Genomic DNA, 17458 nt, shown 5'->3' on the forward strand with positions numbered 1-17458 from the left:
GCTGCTACAACTGTCCTTCAAGCCATAACAATGACCAGTATACAAATAATTTGGCAGGAAAAATGAAATCATGTTTAATACTGGTCGGTTTTCCCACTCCATTCTTCCTACAGGTCTGAAGAGTGGCACCAAGAGAAGGGGTGGCATGTCAGGCATACACATCAGTTTCACCATTAACAGATGGTCTGTGCAGCCATGCCCAGTGAACTACATTAGAAACATGATTCACTGGGAAAGTTAATTCAGTTATACAGGCTGACTCACCACATCTTTATTGTGGAATAGTGCAATTATGCTACCCTCTACAGAATACCAAGGCTAGTTTGGCAAGACAGTTAAGCTGACCTAACACTGTGTCACTGCTAAAATTGGCTGTCCAGTCTCACCCCTCTCAGGCCATGAAGTTGATCCTGCCCCAGATTTCCACCACCACAGGCACCTGATTGACCCCCCAACAAGAGCTGTAATTCTATTAACGTATTTTATAAGGTTCCTTTTTTTCTAAGTCTAGAACTCTAAACTGAGTCACCATGGGGGAAAGTGCCATGCAAAGGATACAGGGCAGTCATACACTTGGGAATGAGATGGTAGGAAAGGGATGAAAGTGGCTTTTTGGGTAGCAGTGAGCAATTAAGCTGGTTTAGCTTTAGGGTCAAAGTACATAATGACAAAAGAAAACACAAAGAAGTACTACCTATCTGTCAGTCTCCAGTGAGCATAAAAGGGCAAGAAGGTTCATTTTCCTGGCTTAACGTGGTGGCATGTGTTAGAACCGGGCATAGAAAGTGGATTAATTTCTGCTGAAATTAGAGTTTTGGGAGGATAATGGGCATGGCTCATTAGCTCCACTAGGGGTAGGGGAGGGGAAGGTGGCTTTTCCCCTAAGGGCTTAGGTAAACACAGAAGAAGCCAAGCTTGAGAGGAAATACCTGACTAATATTTGCATCTTAGCTGTTCTTTCAACTAACAGCAGAGATACAATTTATGAACAATTACAAGATTAATTATGCATATTTTATATCCCATGCAGGTTGTCATTTTTAATAGCCTTTTACTGATTCTTTGGTAAAAGGTTTCTGAAATGCAGATTCTCTCAGCTGGTGATTTGACAATATGGAGACTTCCATATTGTAATGCCAACCGTGGAGTAAGAAGGGTTAATTTGGCATCCCACTTGGCCTGAGATTTCCCACTTCTTATATATGTCTGTGCACTAAATGAGAGAAGCTAGGTTATACAGATGAAGAAGGTGTTGTTAGAAAAAAATTATGGTGCTTGGAAGTATGTTCTTCTACCCTGAATACCTGGATCTAGTGGAAGGTGCCCCTGCCCATGGCAGGGGGAGTAGAACTAGATGATCTTTAAGGTTCCTTTTAACATCCAAAATGTTATGGTTCTATGAATAGAGACACAGGAACAACAACAACAAAAAATAATTATAGTAAATTAAGATTATTTCTCCTTCTCTCCCCTTTACCAGAGCATAATAGCATCTGTGAGAAGAAAGAGCTGGACTTTATTTTCTACTCTTTAGATTTGTTGTCTTTTTTTTTAAAATGAAGTTTTATTTTAGAAAATTATGAATAGTAATAGGTAATTTTAGGGTGTATTTGTAATTAAGCTACCATTATTTAGCATGATAGAAGCTTACTGGTTATATGATGAGCCACAGGCCCACAGCTCATACATCTTACATTTAATTAGAACACTGGACATTTTTATTAGCATCTATTTTTAAGTAGTAACTCTTTGACTGGTTGTAACACTAAATGCCTGTTTCAAGTCAAAAGATCCAATGATTTTAGTTCCAATCTCTGATGACTTCACAGAATGTGGCAGCAGAGCCAGGCTACCTCTATGGACATACGCCACCAATCTTGATGGATATAACCCGAGAGGTCATCGAGAGCCTGAGCAGACCTCAGCATGACAGGTGAACAATTTGTTTAGCTTTTGTACCCTGGATAAAGGTTTAGCAATAAACTGACCAACCCAGTTAGAAGCTTACAGCACTGCAAGCAGACTTGAATTCAAATGCTTCTTCACTGGTGACATGCTTTCTCACAAAGTCTGTCAAGCCAGTTTTCCTTTTCATTCTTTCAACTGAAGGTTTGGGGACAAACTACTGCCATTTTAAAGGAGGTGAAACTGTGACTTCTCTGTTATGGAATCCAGCCCTTCAAAGTTCAGACAGAAATTCCAGGTTGTTTTGTTATCCAGTATTGCTTATTCACCTGTTACCAGCCCCACAATGTTTCCATTCAACAGAGAAAAATTTGCTTGATTCCTACCTCTCAACAAACAGAAATTAACTGACTTGCTTGCAACCATGCATGAAGACATTAGACCCAGCTGCTGTACATCTATAGCAGGCCTCGAGTTAAGATTAAAGCAGTGAACAGTGCCAAGTAAATTGACCTAACCAGCAGTTTTCTCTGGAAAGAATACTGAACAGCACTGTAATATACCTCCTCTAATTTTCTTGTGTCAGCACTAAAGATAACATTAGGTATTTGCTTCACATCATTTACAGGGAAAAAAAAGCTTGCATGGGAAAGTACAGCAAGGAGCTGAAGTAGTAAGGGAAAAAGCCTGGTGAAATGCAGGTTTGTGGGAAGGAATCTGGGACAAAAATAGGGAAGGGCATTAAAGCTTTCCCTTTGGCATTCGCTTTCTCCAGAGCTGCCCCACGCAATGCTCAGGCTTAAAGAGAACTACCTGCACAAAGCAACTAGGGACAGGTTCCTGCTTCACTTGAGCAACCTCATCCCAGTGAGAGCTTGTACGAGGTGCAGGTTTCACACTGTTTCCCCTGCAGCCCCCGGGTCTCACCCTGAGCCTGGGTTTCCATGCGGTTCCTGCACCATCATGGCACTGCCGCAGGGATTGCTAATTCTGGCAGCGTGGGACTGCAGTGCTGACACCTGCCCACCCAGCCCCAACCTGCAGCTTCCTGCACAGACCCTCCTGCAGACATCACATTGCAACAGCTGCCAATCACCCGTGCCCCAGGACAGATCCCTGCAGCTGACCTGCAAGTGAAATATTTGCCCCTAATAATCCCTGAGAGCCACCAAGGTCTCCCTTTAACAATTTAAGATGTCACTATGTCAAACAAAAATGGTACTAATTTCTGGTTATGAAGTGAAAGTTAAGTTTTGGCTCCTAGTAATTACTTATATCAAAGGAGAAGAAGACCGAATCAGTGACCTGTTCTTTGCTCTTGGTTTTCTTTGAGCCCACTGATCCTTGGGACAGCAACAGCCATAGGAATCACAGCTTCCTAGGGCCTGGCAGCTCCACAGTCTAGCAAGTGTGTTGTGGTACTGAGCTTGAAGTTATGCCTTAGTGAACAAAGAGCAGCAAGAAAGCTGAGCAGTGACCAGCCAAAGGGACCAGGGATCAAAGGATATTCCATCTCCTCGCTTCGGTGGGGTGATAACAGGAGGAAAATACGTCTGCTAAATATGGTCTGGAGATGGTATCATCGGTGGGGACTTCTTAACCTACACTGAAGGCAGAAACCCAGACCAAAACATGAGCTTGGAAGTGTGTTAATGTTTAGCTATTCATAGCCCAGCTGATCTGGCAAGGCATGTACTTGTTTCCTCTGCCAGTAAGATTATAAGGATCTAGATACTTGGGGTTACATATGAGAGAGAAATCTTAATGAATTCAATATGGCACCTTCATGTTGCTTATTTTATATGGCTACTCAAATACTTATATTTTTAAAATACAAATGTATTCCTTCTGTGGAGACACAAAAATATGGCTATTGGCCCTCTATTGAAAAACAGCTTATGTGGCAATTTTTAGCTAGATTTGGTTTAAAAATGAACTATGCACACATTAAAAATATCTATTTTTCTAACGAGAGACTTTCAAAGAGCCTTTTGAAAATTAGCTATGCATCGGAGCCAAATATTTCACAAAAATAACTTGAAAACAATATACTGGCATTTTTTTCTTGGATTACTCTCAAACGGAGGCTTCTGGCTAAAATAGTATGCAGCACTTGCATGATATGGACAATTGCCTTGGGACTGAGAAATCAATTCCGCAAAGCACTAAAAATGCTGAAGATCAGCACTTTGTGGGATACCACCAATTCTTTCTGGGACTAGTTAGTTGCTGAGACACTCAAACTGACTTAGTGCTACTGATGTATTTCAAATGTTAAACATAATCTCTAAGTCTTAATACTACTTTAGCAAATGGTTTTTTCTTCAAGCATCTACAGATAAATCCTCTAAAGTCTTTTCTGCCAAAGACTGATGCTTGTGTGTATATATTTCAAGGGAAGCTGTGGATTAACTCTGTAGGTCAAGGTATATGCAACATTCAAAACTATGTTTTACTGGAAATGGTTAAATATATTGCTTGGGGATGGGTGAATTACTTTTGTAGAGAAAACATTTATGAAAAAATAGCCAGGTAGATATTTGTGGCTTAAGAAGATCTAATGGCAAATAGAGGATCTATTTTTTAAAGCATACATGGACTACAGTAATTTTACAGTGTCTTGGATTGTTCAACTATTCAGAAAAATTTAACCATTAGTTTTTCCTTTTTGCTGCAACACTTCTGAAACAAGCTAATACTTACAGATTAAAGTGGTGTTCTAGATAAGTAACTGGAGTGCAAAAATTTTATGATGAAGATTTAGAGAAGGATTAACATAAGTAGCTGTGCCAGTGCTGGTTGACTTTCAAATACCTACCCATACCTTGATTTTTCAGAAAATATTTGCTTGGCTCTTAAAAATCCATTTCTCTGACCATTTTTTCTAAAGTAAAGCATCTCTAATCACAAGTCACTTGAAAATTTATTCTTTCTTCCCACTAATGCATTTTGATAACTACACTTTTTACACTTCTAACTATCAGTAGTGAAAGAGTGAAGAGAGAGTTTCTAAAAGTGAATCTTGTCAGCGAATAAGTCATTAGTATGCCACCTAAATAGCTTCAGTCTTGACATGCTAAATAGTCATGCTCTGATAAGATTTTGGCATGACCCTTTAATTATTCTTGCAAAGAACACAAGTAATTAAATCATGAACTACTCCGTTTTCTTCACTTGGTATAGGAATTGGTATTGTTCCCAATCAAAGGCAATATACCTATGTGCAGAACATGACTATTACTATTACACTGTAAATAAGGCAGTAACTCTCATAAAGAAATACAAAATAAATTACTGAAACATATTAACTCTACAAACGTTATGTGTTCAGCTGTCATTCTCTCAAAATAGGGAATAATGCAATCTGCTCTAAAATGCCTATATAAAGGCTGAAGAAGTAAGCTGCTTTCCTTACAGAGTTGCTCAAACTCTCTTCTATAGCACAATTGGCTTTGTGTGTGTTTGGGGAAAAGGTGTTCAAAAGCTTTGTGAATTATTCAAGAAATCTAAAAGTATTACAGAGGACATGTCCCAGAACACTTTGTCCCTGGCTCAGGGCCTCTGCTTAGCAGCACACACTGAAGGAAAGCATAGTCTGAGGCCCTATAATTGATGCCTACTGGTGATTCTTTTCTTCACAAAGATCTTCAGCACCTGCTTGCTTTCTCCCCGTAAGTGCCTGTGTGGATGCAGACACGCGGTCGTCTCTACACTCTTTTTATTTCACCATGCTTTCTTTTAATCCTGATCTCTCTGGATTAGGGGGCTAAGGATTTGGGCTTCAGGTCCCAAACTGTTTTAATCCTGCTTGTAAGTGAAATGGAAAATAATGAGTCGAAGAGGAATCACTTACCTGATGGTCTGATACAGAATCACAGGATTGCCAGAGTTTACCCAATCCAGCCATCATTCTGCCACCACTATTATCACCCCTAAACCATATCCCCAAGTGCCACATCCAGATGCCACTTGAACATTTCCAGAGTTGATGACTCCACCACCTCCCTGGGCAGAATATTCCAATGCCTAATCACAGTTTCAGTAAAAATTTTTCCCTAATATGAAATCTAAGCCTCCTCTGCTGCAACTTAAGGTCCTTTCCTCTCATCCTTTTATTTGAGACATGGCAAAAGAGACCAACTCCAGCCTCACAACAACCTCTTTCCAACCTCCTTCGTACTAAAGAACCCCCAGTTCTCTCAGCTGTTCCTCACAGGACTTGTGCTCCTGACCCTTCACCAGCTCACTGCCCTTCTCTGGACTTGCTCCAGGACCTCAGTGTCCTTTTTGAAATGAGGGGCCCCAAACTAAAGACAGGATTCAAGGTCAGCCTCACCAGTGATGAGTACAGGGGGACGTTCACTGCCCTGGTCCTGCTGGCCACACTATTTCTGATACAGGCCAGGATGCCATCGGTTTTCTTGGCCACCTGGGCACATTGCTGGCTTACATTCAGCTGTCTGCAACCAGCACTCCCAGGTCCCTTCCTGCTGAGCAGCTCTCAAATCACTCCTCCCCAAGCCTGTAGTGCTGCATGGGGTTGTATAAATGATTATATACCAATGTATAAATTCTGGGGAGGGATGATGGTACAGAAGCAGATATAAATGCTTAGTGTGACCACAGAGACAACTCCTGGCAGCTACTCTCTTCAGCTACAAACTTATGCAAGTTATGTGCCTGAGATAATCAGCACTGCCTGCTGCTATGCCATCTATATGCTGCCACAGCCTGTGGAAAGGAGCTGAGATTAACAACCTCACACACAGGTTTAGCCTATTTCATAGACCTCCAAGCACTTAGACATAGCCTCTGAAGACAAGAAGTTGAAGACACTGGCTATGAGATTGCCTACATAGCCTTACTGTGTTCCTTCGTGTGTGTGTAGTATGGCACAATTATTACATACATGCTCATTCCATCCCTGTCTAATGCCACACACAAGATGAGCATATTCAAGAGTCGCTCTTTTCCAAACATGTCCCATGTCTTTGTGAAACCCAAAGTTTCACAATAAATAAAATGGCAGATTGTAAGGATGACCTGGAAGGAAGAAGAACCCATGAAATAGAGCACTGAGACAGTGTTTGTACTTCCAGGTTTGCTAGCACCATTCCAGCAAGATGCTGAGTGTCCTCATCCCTCATTTCCTCATTCATAACATATGCAGATTAATATCAGCTTTCTTGGTAAAGTATTTGAGATAGTTATACCATTAAAAAAGGATATGCAATAGTCAGGTCGGTGTTTTGAGAACAGGACACTTCACACACATCCTCCTTTCTCAGTGGAAAGACTGAAAAAAACTCCACACCTTTCAGTTTAAAAAAATCTAAACATTCCTAATCCTTGGATCACACCTGGAACTATTTATTGCCAAGATCTGATCCTGTGATGGGATTAGTTCAGCCTCAGTCTTACAGTAACTCCACTGTGGTTTCACTCATAACAGGGAATAAAAATACATACTTCTGGAGTTATGTTTCATATTAGATGGTGAGCATATTTGTATGAACCCTCATTTTCCCATTCAGCTTCAGAGGATCCCATTACAGAGTTTTGTATGGTTATTTTCTACTTCTGCATTGGGTCATGCCTTCCCCAGGGTACACTTCTAATTCATGGTCTTCTACATTATTATTACCCTTTTGACCTAAATGATTAGCCAAAGTTTGAGGCCCTGAGGGCTGTTTCTATTAGGAGGAGAAAATTGTGAAGTCAAGCATCTTTCAGGCATATCTAGTTAAAAAAACACCTCCAAAATCGCCCAATTTTACTCCTGTTTCCTTCAGTGCAGGAGATATACGGCAACAACAAAAATCCTTGCCTTCCCATCTTGAAGCCTTTTCAACCAGCACTGAGACCTTTGTAGGACTGCCACAGTGAATATCTAATTCTTTCTTATTTTCACATTCTCCTCCTCCTTTGAGTCTTCTGGTATGATTTTTCTCCTGCTCTTTTCTTTCCTTTGCTTTTGCCCTACTCATCCAGACATATCTAATTTCCACTGAGATTAATTTAATATCCAGTCATACTCTTCTTCCACTTAATTCAAGTGTCTGAGCACCCTTGATTATGCTTTTGTTTCCAGAGGTGAAATGTGCTAGAGTTGAAGGTGGAGGCTGCTACTGTTTAAGCTGCTGCTGAAATGAATTTACCTGTTCCTTAGAGGGAGGATGTAACATTCACCAAATTCCATTACTTTACAAGTTCACATTTCTGGAATGCTAGGAGACCCTTCTGGTGTGCTTACATAGCCCACTCATCTGGCTCCAGAGTCTGCAGCCAAACCAACACTTCTGCTGGTTGTACCAGAGCAGTGAGTGATGGCAGCAGTCCTGTCCTCCCCCAGCCTCCTCTCCCTCACTGCTTGTAGGATAAACAGCTGTGATAGCTCAAAGGATAGCGTGGTAGAGGGTCAGGAATGAGAAGTCAGGAGTGGGGGAAAGGCAGGACAGTGCTTTTGGCACTGGTGTCAGCACACCTCACTTGCAGCATTCATCAAACCAGCCTCATCCATTGAAATCTCCCTGAACTCTGAACAAGCAGAAATGCTTGTAAAGTGGATGCCAGTAGCTGCCAGTTCTAATCTGAGAATGGTATGGAAAAGCAGTGAATTTTAAAATTATGGCAGTTATGTAGAGTAGCATAAGTGTCTCAATGCTTTCTACCTGCCATATTTAAATATCTATCCAAAATGAATTAAAGATCATAACAGAAATCATGCTCATGATGAGTTCCAACTAACAGAAGGGGGTTTTGGTATTTCATAGCCCTAACAGCTCTAACCCATCAAAATTTTAATATAGGAACCTCCAAAAGACCACTGTAAAAGATAAGTGCAATTTACCGTGACTTGCCCAACATTAAAAATGGCATTTGTGGCACAGCACCCACATCCTCACCTCCTCACCCATCTGGTCCTAGAGCTTTCTCACAATGGAAGTCCAACTATTACCTTGGGGAAAACTTTGTGTGAGTAAGCTGAAAAATAGTTATAGAGAAGCACATCAGAGAATGCCCTGCTATTATTTCCTCTTGCAGACGCACATTTTCAAATAAAACTCCAGCATCAGTTCTGAGGCGATGCACGCAGCATTCTCTAAACTGCCCAAACAGTTGTGCTATACCTATAACCCCAATCTAATAACACAAATATTAAAGCGGAAAAAGCTTGCATAAAATCTATATTACCACATTAATCTCAAAAGGACATTTGGCTAATATAAAATTCAGCATCATCTTCATTGATGGTTCAGGGAAATAAAGTTGTAATAAATTGCCTCAAGGCAAAGTACTAATGATTGAATGAGGCTATGCAATTAAGATGTAAGTTTTTTAATCACCTTTGAGGTTAAACATAGAAGAATTATGTGTAAAAGGGCAATTAAATGCCAGAATTTTCAATCTCAGGTCTCCTCATCAAAGATTCAGTTACCTAAATTGTTTTCCACTATTTCAGAGGAAGAGCTGGGGGTAACAATATTTCATGCCCCACAAGAGGATGTAAAGAATACTCTTTCAAACAAAAGCATTATCAGGCTATCAAAATCTTAACAAAGGAAAATAAACGAATCAAGATTGATCTCTGGTGCTCTCAGGTTCCTGAATTCCTAAATGTTAACATTAAGTTCTAAAAGGGAGAATTACTGTAAAATGTAGCCATTATCATCCTCGTACCACATCCTTAAGTAATATATATCTTAATGAAATGGGAGTTGCATGAGCAGTGCATTTGATATTTCTGTAACTTTTTATATAATTTCACATGCTCTGTTTAAAAATACTTTCCTTCTGAAATGGCTTAAGATTTATTTTTTAAGAGAAAAATTGATTCATTTATGCTCTGATCCTTCAGATGCTTATATACCTGACTGTCTTTGAGTAAAATTATTCAAATTTAAGTGTTTTTATGATTGTCAAGCCAATTTAACTTTTCTTCAAGGGACACATGATAAATCCTAATACTTAGTGTCTGAAAAATTAACCAGCTACAATCTACTTTTATTTATGAAAGTTATAGGAACATGCTATGCATAGTATTGAAAATAATAACCTTTCCCTACATTTCCAAGGAATGTTAATATGGAGCAATTTAATAACCTGACTTGTTTTGTGAGGTTTTGTACCCCTATCTCTAGCAGAAAAAAATGGGGGAAAAAGAAAACAGGTTTCTCACCCAAGATCAGTAATATTTCTATTACTGCACTGTAAGATTTAAACTACTATATTTTCATAATATAAACAAATAAAGACCACATGCAGTTTTCCCTCGGGCAGAATGAAAAAGGGAGAAGAGAACAGAAAAGAAAGAAGCACATTTGACAGATGCTAGTCACTTACTACATGATAAGCTGTTAGAAGGCGTATCTATTTCAAAATAACTAAATAAATTCAAAATTCACACCAGTTTGTTGCAAGAACTCACTGTTTTTATTTTAGACTAGGAATGTGTTATTTTGCTCTAACTTAAAATAGCCATACACAATCCTCCTTTCAAAAATACCACACTGAAAAATGTTCCCTTAAGATACACTTGACAAAACCAACTCTCCTAGTGATTGAAGTGAAACCAAAGTATCCCTAATTAAAAACCTACCTCCAAAGTGGAAAGAAGAGTTTAGGAAGATGGGAGGAAAAGAAATGTATTAAAATGTGGTGCTTTTTACCTTATGCAAAATGTGTGTCTTTGTCTTCTCTTCATTTACACCTCTAACCCTGTAGCAACAGTCGCAGTTGTACTGTACAAGTTTCACTGTGCTTTGGTTGGAGTAATTATTATTTACTACTGCCATTTTCATCAGGTAAAAATCCAGTTCTCTGACTTTCAATAAACTTTCAAGTTTCTTCCCAGAGCTATTTACAACAGCCTTTCCAGCTTAACATTTCTGAGATATGTAGGCAGGTTTCCTGACACATGGAAAAGAGTGCGAATTACTGGAGTATTCAGCATCATAAAACACAGTCACTGATATAAAAGCTGAAAATGTGCATACCAGCTTTTTATTGTGCGTTTACAACCCAATTCAAGTTTATGAATAAAGTCTCATTAAAAGTTGAATTATTGCATATTGGGTACGCTGGCATTGTAATAACACTAAACCAAAAACCAGAATCAATTGCATTTCTCTTGGCTCTATGAAATAGAGCTTCTCCCTGTACATCTGTAATTTTTAAAAATTCCTCCTGCTTCTACAACAACCTTCTGCTAATTTTGTTCAATTTTCTGCTCCACTAACTTAAAAGTCATTTCCTTAAGAAAACAGATGACAGACAACCTGAGTGACTGATTATATTGTGCCATCACTTTGTTTTTTCTCTGAGGCCTTGGTTTAAGAGGATGGATGTTAGTGTAAATGACAGAAAGGGGAGCTTCGCATAGGATTTCACTTCTGTTCAAAGACAAGCTAATGCAGCCTTGCTGAGGTGCAATCAACTTGACAAATGGATGCTGTGCAGCCCTGTGCCTCCCACTGAAACCCGAGAGTCTGATTTACACAATATTCCCCCTGTAAACGGAGGGAAGCCCAAATTCCAATCAGACTTAACGCTGCTCGGCTTTATAATGGGTTGATCTGATAATTCCTCCCATATAATGAAATCTGATAATAGTGGGAAAAAATACATCAGAGAGAATGGAATACATTAATGAACTTGTAAAAATACACTTAAGTCTTAACAGATTTAATAAACAGAGGAAGGATGGCTCAAACCGGGAGTCTTCATATGTGGTCAGCAGTTCTTGGGTTTAACAATGAAGCTGACTGAAAATACAGAGTTTCTATTTACAATTGACTACATTCACCACACCTTTTTTCAGATGGCCAGGAAATGGAAAAAAAAAAACCAAAACATTTAAATATCAAAGTAAGCTTTGTAATATGTTTACATGTCTTGCCTTGTTCTGTTTCCCCTTCAAACTAAACTAATTCTATGATACAAGCTGTTTTCTCAGGGAAATGTGAGTCAGATAGAAATGTTTTCCTACAAGAAAAACAGCATTTCATTTACTGACTGGAAAGAATAGGAAACATTTGCTTTTAGACTTTTAAGATTTTTTTGAATTGAAAAACAAAGACCATTCCATTTCAAAATACTTTTCACACAAGTTCGACAGCTGGCACAAAAATTAACCGAATGTTTACATAGAAAAATGTGACAGAAATGTCTATTAAAATCAGTACTTTTTCTGTATCATAATAAACCCTTACTGTCATTGTTCTCTACAAATAAATATTTTGCCTTAGCAGCTACAATTGTGACCAGAAGCAGTTCTCACACATCTACAAGTTGAGTAGTGCAGGATTTTTAGGGTTTTATTTACTTTGCTGTTGTCACAAATAAAAGAAAAAAAGAAAAAAACTTATGCAAACATTTCATGCTGAAGTGAATGGATTTCAACAGCTGCTGATTTGGTGACATGGAGAACCCCAGTGGAGATGTCCTGCTGAATTAACGTCTTGGAAATGTTAAAAAGAAACTTCAAACAGCCCTTGTTTAGCAGGCGGTCGAGGCTCGCTCTCGGTGGGGATCATGTGAAGACTAGCAGAGCAGTCACTCAGTCATGAATCAGACTTGTCAATAGTTGCCTATTTTCTCAACAGGTGTCTCAATCACACGTCATAATCCTTCCCCCATAGGCTTCTGTTTAACAGAAATGGCTCTGGCATGGGATGCTGCTTTTCCTTATATGAGACATATATTGACTTCTTACTTAGCAGCTCCCTCCTCCAGCCTCTGCTGAGCTTTGTGCTTGGTATAAACATGTCTCTCTCGCCTGTGTGAGCCAGCAGGGAAAGAACAGGCACTGTAACACAGGAGCGAGGAAGCTTTTAATCCTTTGTTATTGCTGCAGATAAGCACGGCAAACACCAAACCATCACTCGCTGCTCTGTCAGATAATTATGAAGTGCTGTTATGCTGAGGTACCCTTGGTGAATCCCTGTGCAATAATGCACTTGATGCTTAGACAGAAAAAGGCATCCCTGACACGCAATATCTTATGCTGGCTAAAATTGTAAGGAAATGCTTCATAACAATTAAACAACAACAAAAAAAGTTTAAATTAAAAACCCAGGAAGCCACTTTCAAGTAGGTATTTTTAATGTAATTAACTTTCAATCATTACTTTTTACAGTAATTTTTGTAATTAAATTAATTTCCCTACATTTTGAAATCCTGATTTCTTTTATAGGACACATGCATTCAGGCAACTATAGAAGAAAATCAAGTCCTTTGGTTCCCAGATGTCAGAATCCAGAACAAATGCAAGTATTCACAGAACATTTTAAACTACAGTTTTTACCCTATTAAAAAGTGTTTATATCTATGCTTACCCCTATGCTCTTTGAGTTACATCAGTATTAAGCAAAACAACAGAGACTTAAAGAAACTTTGGTTGCCTTTTCTACCAAAAAGCAACAAACCAGTAAATATTCTACAACTCATTTTAAGCTTGCACAGATCATATAATTTCTAATTTTGGTAGTATCACCAAACTACCCTGGGCTTCTTAGCCCTACCTTTGTTTTCTAATTTTACCTATTATATGTCTACAAAATGCTGATGAGCTAAAGCAATTTTCTGTATTTCTAGACCAGTCTCTTCCTGTATCAATGGAAGAAGTGTGCCTGCAAAATAATGTGGGCTGGTTAGTAGCAGCATGCTTCACTTTTATAGTAACAGCTCTTGTAGAAACTACAGCTTCTACATGACTTGAAAATTAAACATAAAAGAAGATTTACAAAAAAATATATCAGCTTTATGTAATGCTTTGAGATCATAAGCTCCCTTGTATCAGACTTTATTAAAATGTTCCATAAGGAAGGTAAACTCTCCAACTGTAAGACTGTATACAAGTTAATAATTTTGAAATATCTCTGAAATGCACGTCAAATGAAGTTAGACAGTAAAACTGGTGTAGTTTGATCATTCCAGCCATATGTCAAAATTCTTCCACATTGTTGGATAACATGAAAGTGCAGCACCAGCTTCTGTCATCCTCAATTTAAAAACTTTTGATATACTACCTCTGAGCAGGGAGTTGTTTAAATACTATCTCTAACATCAGTAAACTGCATGTACCACCTGCACCATGACTTGAATTACTGAAACACAACACTACACAATTAAAGAGATCTTCTCAGATTTCAGCAGAAAAAACATTGTACTGGAGAAATTTATAGCAAAAGAAAATATTTAAAATGCATTTCAAATGTGAAATATAATTTGATTCTGTATCCGATGTATACTTCATACTGGAAACACTACAGTGACAACGTATTTTAAGTATGTTGATAGAAACTTATAGTCTGGGCCTGGTCTTGAAAATGCTATGTGAGTGATTTGACATACAAGTTACTCCTGTGAATTAATTTTAACTACTGACACAAGTGCTTTGTAATGACATAGAAATTTTTGCAATTTCTGTCAGAATGAATATAAAATAATATACGCTACTTCCTATGTAGACAGACAGCCTGTCAGTATATTCTTTTTTTTTGTTGTTGTTGTTTTTTCTCTGGGGCAATTTGGAAGAACTCTGGTCCTAATCATAGTCCTAATTTTATTATATTCAACACTGTATAAGTATTTTGACATAGGATTGGATTAATAAGTTGGTTTCAACATCACTGCTCAGATGGATGCTGCTTCCTGCACATTTGTAGGTGTCCTAGGGTGACTGTTATGGTGTTTGTATCTCCAATCGTGTGTTCTGTTTACGTTTGATATTATGTTCTGTGCTTTCAGAACTGACTCTGAAAGTGAAGGTTTGTTTTGCTGTGTTATCATCTGGTTCACCTCCCCCCATGTCTGCTGGAAAGCTAGAAAAGGCTAGGGCTGGCTGGCTGGCTTTGCTTTTGCTTGCTTGCTTGGCTTGCTTGCTTTGCTTGCTTGCTTGCTTGGTTTGCTTGCTTTGCCTGCTTTCTTGCTTTCTTGCTTTGCTTCCTAGTTAGGTTAAGCAGTCCAATTCTTTCCCTGGACTGTTGTTTTTTTTCCCTTTCCTCTTTCTGAACATCATTCAACCTGCTCTGGACTGGGACCTGGGAAACACCAAGGAACACCAGGAGCCTGCATTTGGTGATCTGCAGCAGCCATCCCCAGCGTCCAGACCCGGGCGACCACTCCCAGGAAAGACCTTCTGGATTTGTTCAGCTCTTCAGAGGGGTGAAAGTGTCTTGTTGTCATCTTGTGTTAATTGTTTCGGTGTTGGGGAGTGCTTTGTTGTTGAATAAACAGGTTCTTTTCCACTTCCCTCTCAGAGGAAATTTTTCCCTGAACCAGGTGGGTGGGGAGGGGCCGTGGGGGTTTCCTGGGGGCTCCTCTCAGGGGGTTTTCCCCAAATTTGCCCTAAACTAGGACAGTAGGAAAATTTGCATTTTTTACGATGTCTTTTCTCTATATTTTTTGACACTACATAAGGATATTATGCAAAGAGTATGCCAGATTTTTATTTAAAGAACAAATACATTATCTGTAAATGCAACTTTTAATGACATTTACTTAGAAAACCTACTGGGCACTGATTGATTGACTCTGAATGGAAGCCCAGCCTCGTAGAAACCACATTCATCAAAATCATCCTAATCATACGAACATGTTAACATTTTGAACTTTATTTTCAGTACTTAAGGAATGGAATTCATGAAATAATCAAATTGAGGGGAAATTCACTCTTATTTTTCATTTATAAAGACCTACTTTCAACGTAGATAAGGCATTCTTGCTGTATTATCTGCTTTCTCCCAAGCAAAGATTAAGAATTGATAAAAAGGGAGTAAACCCCTAACATTGACATATAAGCATTGTAAAATGGAACTTTCAATGGGTAATCCACAATGATGCAAGTTCCATCTCATTCAGATGCAAATAATTTATTCCAGAAAAAGACAACATTAAAAAATTTATATCAAAAGTAAGGCAAAGGCTACAGCAGCAAATGCTTAGGCACATGGTCAGAATGATATCAAGAAACAGGAAAGTGTTATTAGCAGTAGAGATAGTATTTTAGAAGTTAGAGCCAAATGTGATCATGTTCTAGTATATAGAACTTGATCACATTTAGCTCTAACTTCTAAAATTTAAAAGGTATATTGAAAGATCAGATGTTTTCTGGATAAAAAAATAAGGCAAGGATGTCTTCCCCGTATTTGAAGATGAAAGAAATTTAAGTTATTCTGCTTATGAGACAAGGCAGGGGTAAACTGACAGTGGACCTGCAATACCTACAAGAGAGATTTGCTGGGAAATGTCTTAAGAGTACCAAAGACAAAACCAAGGTCTTTAAAAGGTAGAGGAAGATGAGACTGGAAGAAAGGTGCACAACTTTTCCCCAAAGTAAAGAGAAGTGATACTGAGATTTTTCTTTCTTCTGCCTGACAAGGAATGGAATAGAAACTTCAGATGCAGACTCTGAAATGCTGTCTTTAGCAAGATTCCAGAGCCAATGCACTACACCAGTTACTCACACTGTCCAATTCACAACCTGAAAAGACATTCTGAATTCTTAATATAACAGAAATCAAGATATGGCACCTGGTTATACCAATTTTAGTTAGCAACTTGGCTTGTTTACCTCCTACTTGAAATGGAGAACATGACTGCAAATGCAGAAGTTCACAACACACAACATAGAATCTTCTTCCATCTCATAAAGACCATCCCCCTAAAAACTGCACTCATGATCAAACCATCAGTCAAATACCAGTCTTTGATTCTCTGGGCTGCTGCTCTCTCAATTGTGAATGATTTGTAATCTGGAACAAGGTTTTAGGAGGGAGGTCTAGGACGTAAGTAAGAGGCATTACTCAAAACAAGACACTGCTCTATACGATACAACTCAGCCACATATCTCTTCTCAGGACAAGGGGCATGAATTCCTGAGATTTCAACAACGAGCCTTTACTTTTCTATGCTTCTCATCACTTCTTTTCCTACAACTGTGAACAGACTTTTCCACTTCAGTCACTTTTGTCCAGCTGGAGGCAATGGGCATGCAAGTGCCAGCCACAATGTTTTGTAAAACAAAATAGAAAGAGCAAAAGAGAGTTCAAAATACAAATTACTCATTCTACCATAAAAATCATGAGACATCTGGAAAACTGCAGCTTTCACGCACCCTGGGCTTTAGAAAAATAACTATAGGAACATCAATTCTTAAGATGACCGTGCTCAGAGATGTGGTGGTTTAGTCTCGAACACTTAGAAAAGAGCCCAGCTAAAACAAAGATGGGATCCTAACCCCAGATGATGTAGCTGCATTTAGTATTTACCTCAGGTCAACCTCCACTCACACCAGTTGAACACCTCATATGTAGACTTACATGAGTACAGAAATGTTTACAGGATCAGGACACTTAGTCAGAATTTCTTCAAGAACTAGTGTTTTAAAAGCTGTGTGTGCTTTTTCTTATAAATACTGTAGCATAAAGTATCTCAAATCAGAAATCCAGAAGTAGAGGATGTATTTGAAACGTAGACTTAATTTTTCTCACAAGGCCTTGATTTGTACTTTAGACTTTGTTTCACTGTCTGTATTATTTTAAAGCCTCAT

At 38.7% G+C, this 17458-nt stretch overlaps 1 protein-coding gene and 1 long non-coding RNA gene across 8 annotated transcripts in view; one reads left to right on the plus strand and one right to left on the minus strand.

Moving 5' to 3' along the window:
• Positions 1-14133, plus strand: part of LOC115493916 (uncharacterized) — a 59086-nt gene extending 44953 nt beyond the window's left edge. For 2 of the 3 annotated variants that reach the window (XR_012054174.1, XR_012054175.1), the window contains exon 4: positions 1830-5979. This is a non-coding gene — a long non-coding RNA (uncharacterized lncRNA). Of the gene's footprint in view, positions 1-1829; positions 5980-13099 lie in introns of those variants that run through there. The other variant, XR_012054176.1, reaches the window with a different exon arrangement.
• The window catches only part of STAU2 (staufen double-stranded RNA binding protein 2), a 171281-nt gene that overhangs the window by 31173 nt on the left and 122650 nt on the right, over positions 1-17458 (minus strand). The window lies entirely within an intron of this gene.

This window comes from Taeniopygia guttata, chromosome 2, assembly GCF_048771995.1.
Source record: "Taeniopygia guttata chromosome 2, bTaeGut7.mat, whole genome shotgun sequence".
NCBI classification, from domain to species: domain Eukaryota; kingdom Metazoa; phylum Chordata; class Aves; order Passeriformes; family Estrildidae; genus Taeniopygia; species Taeniopygia guttata.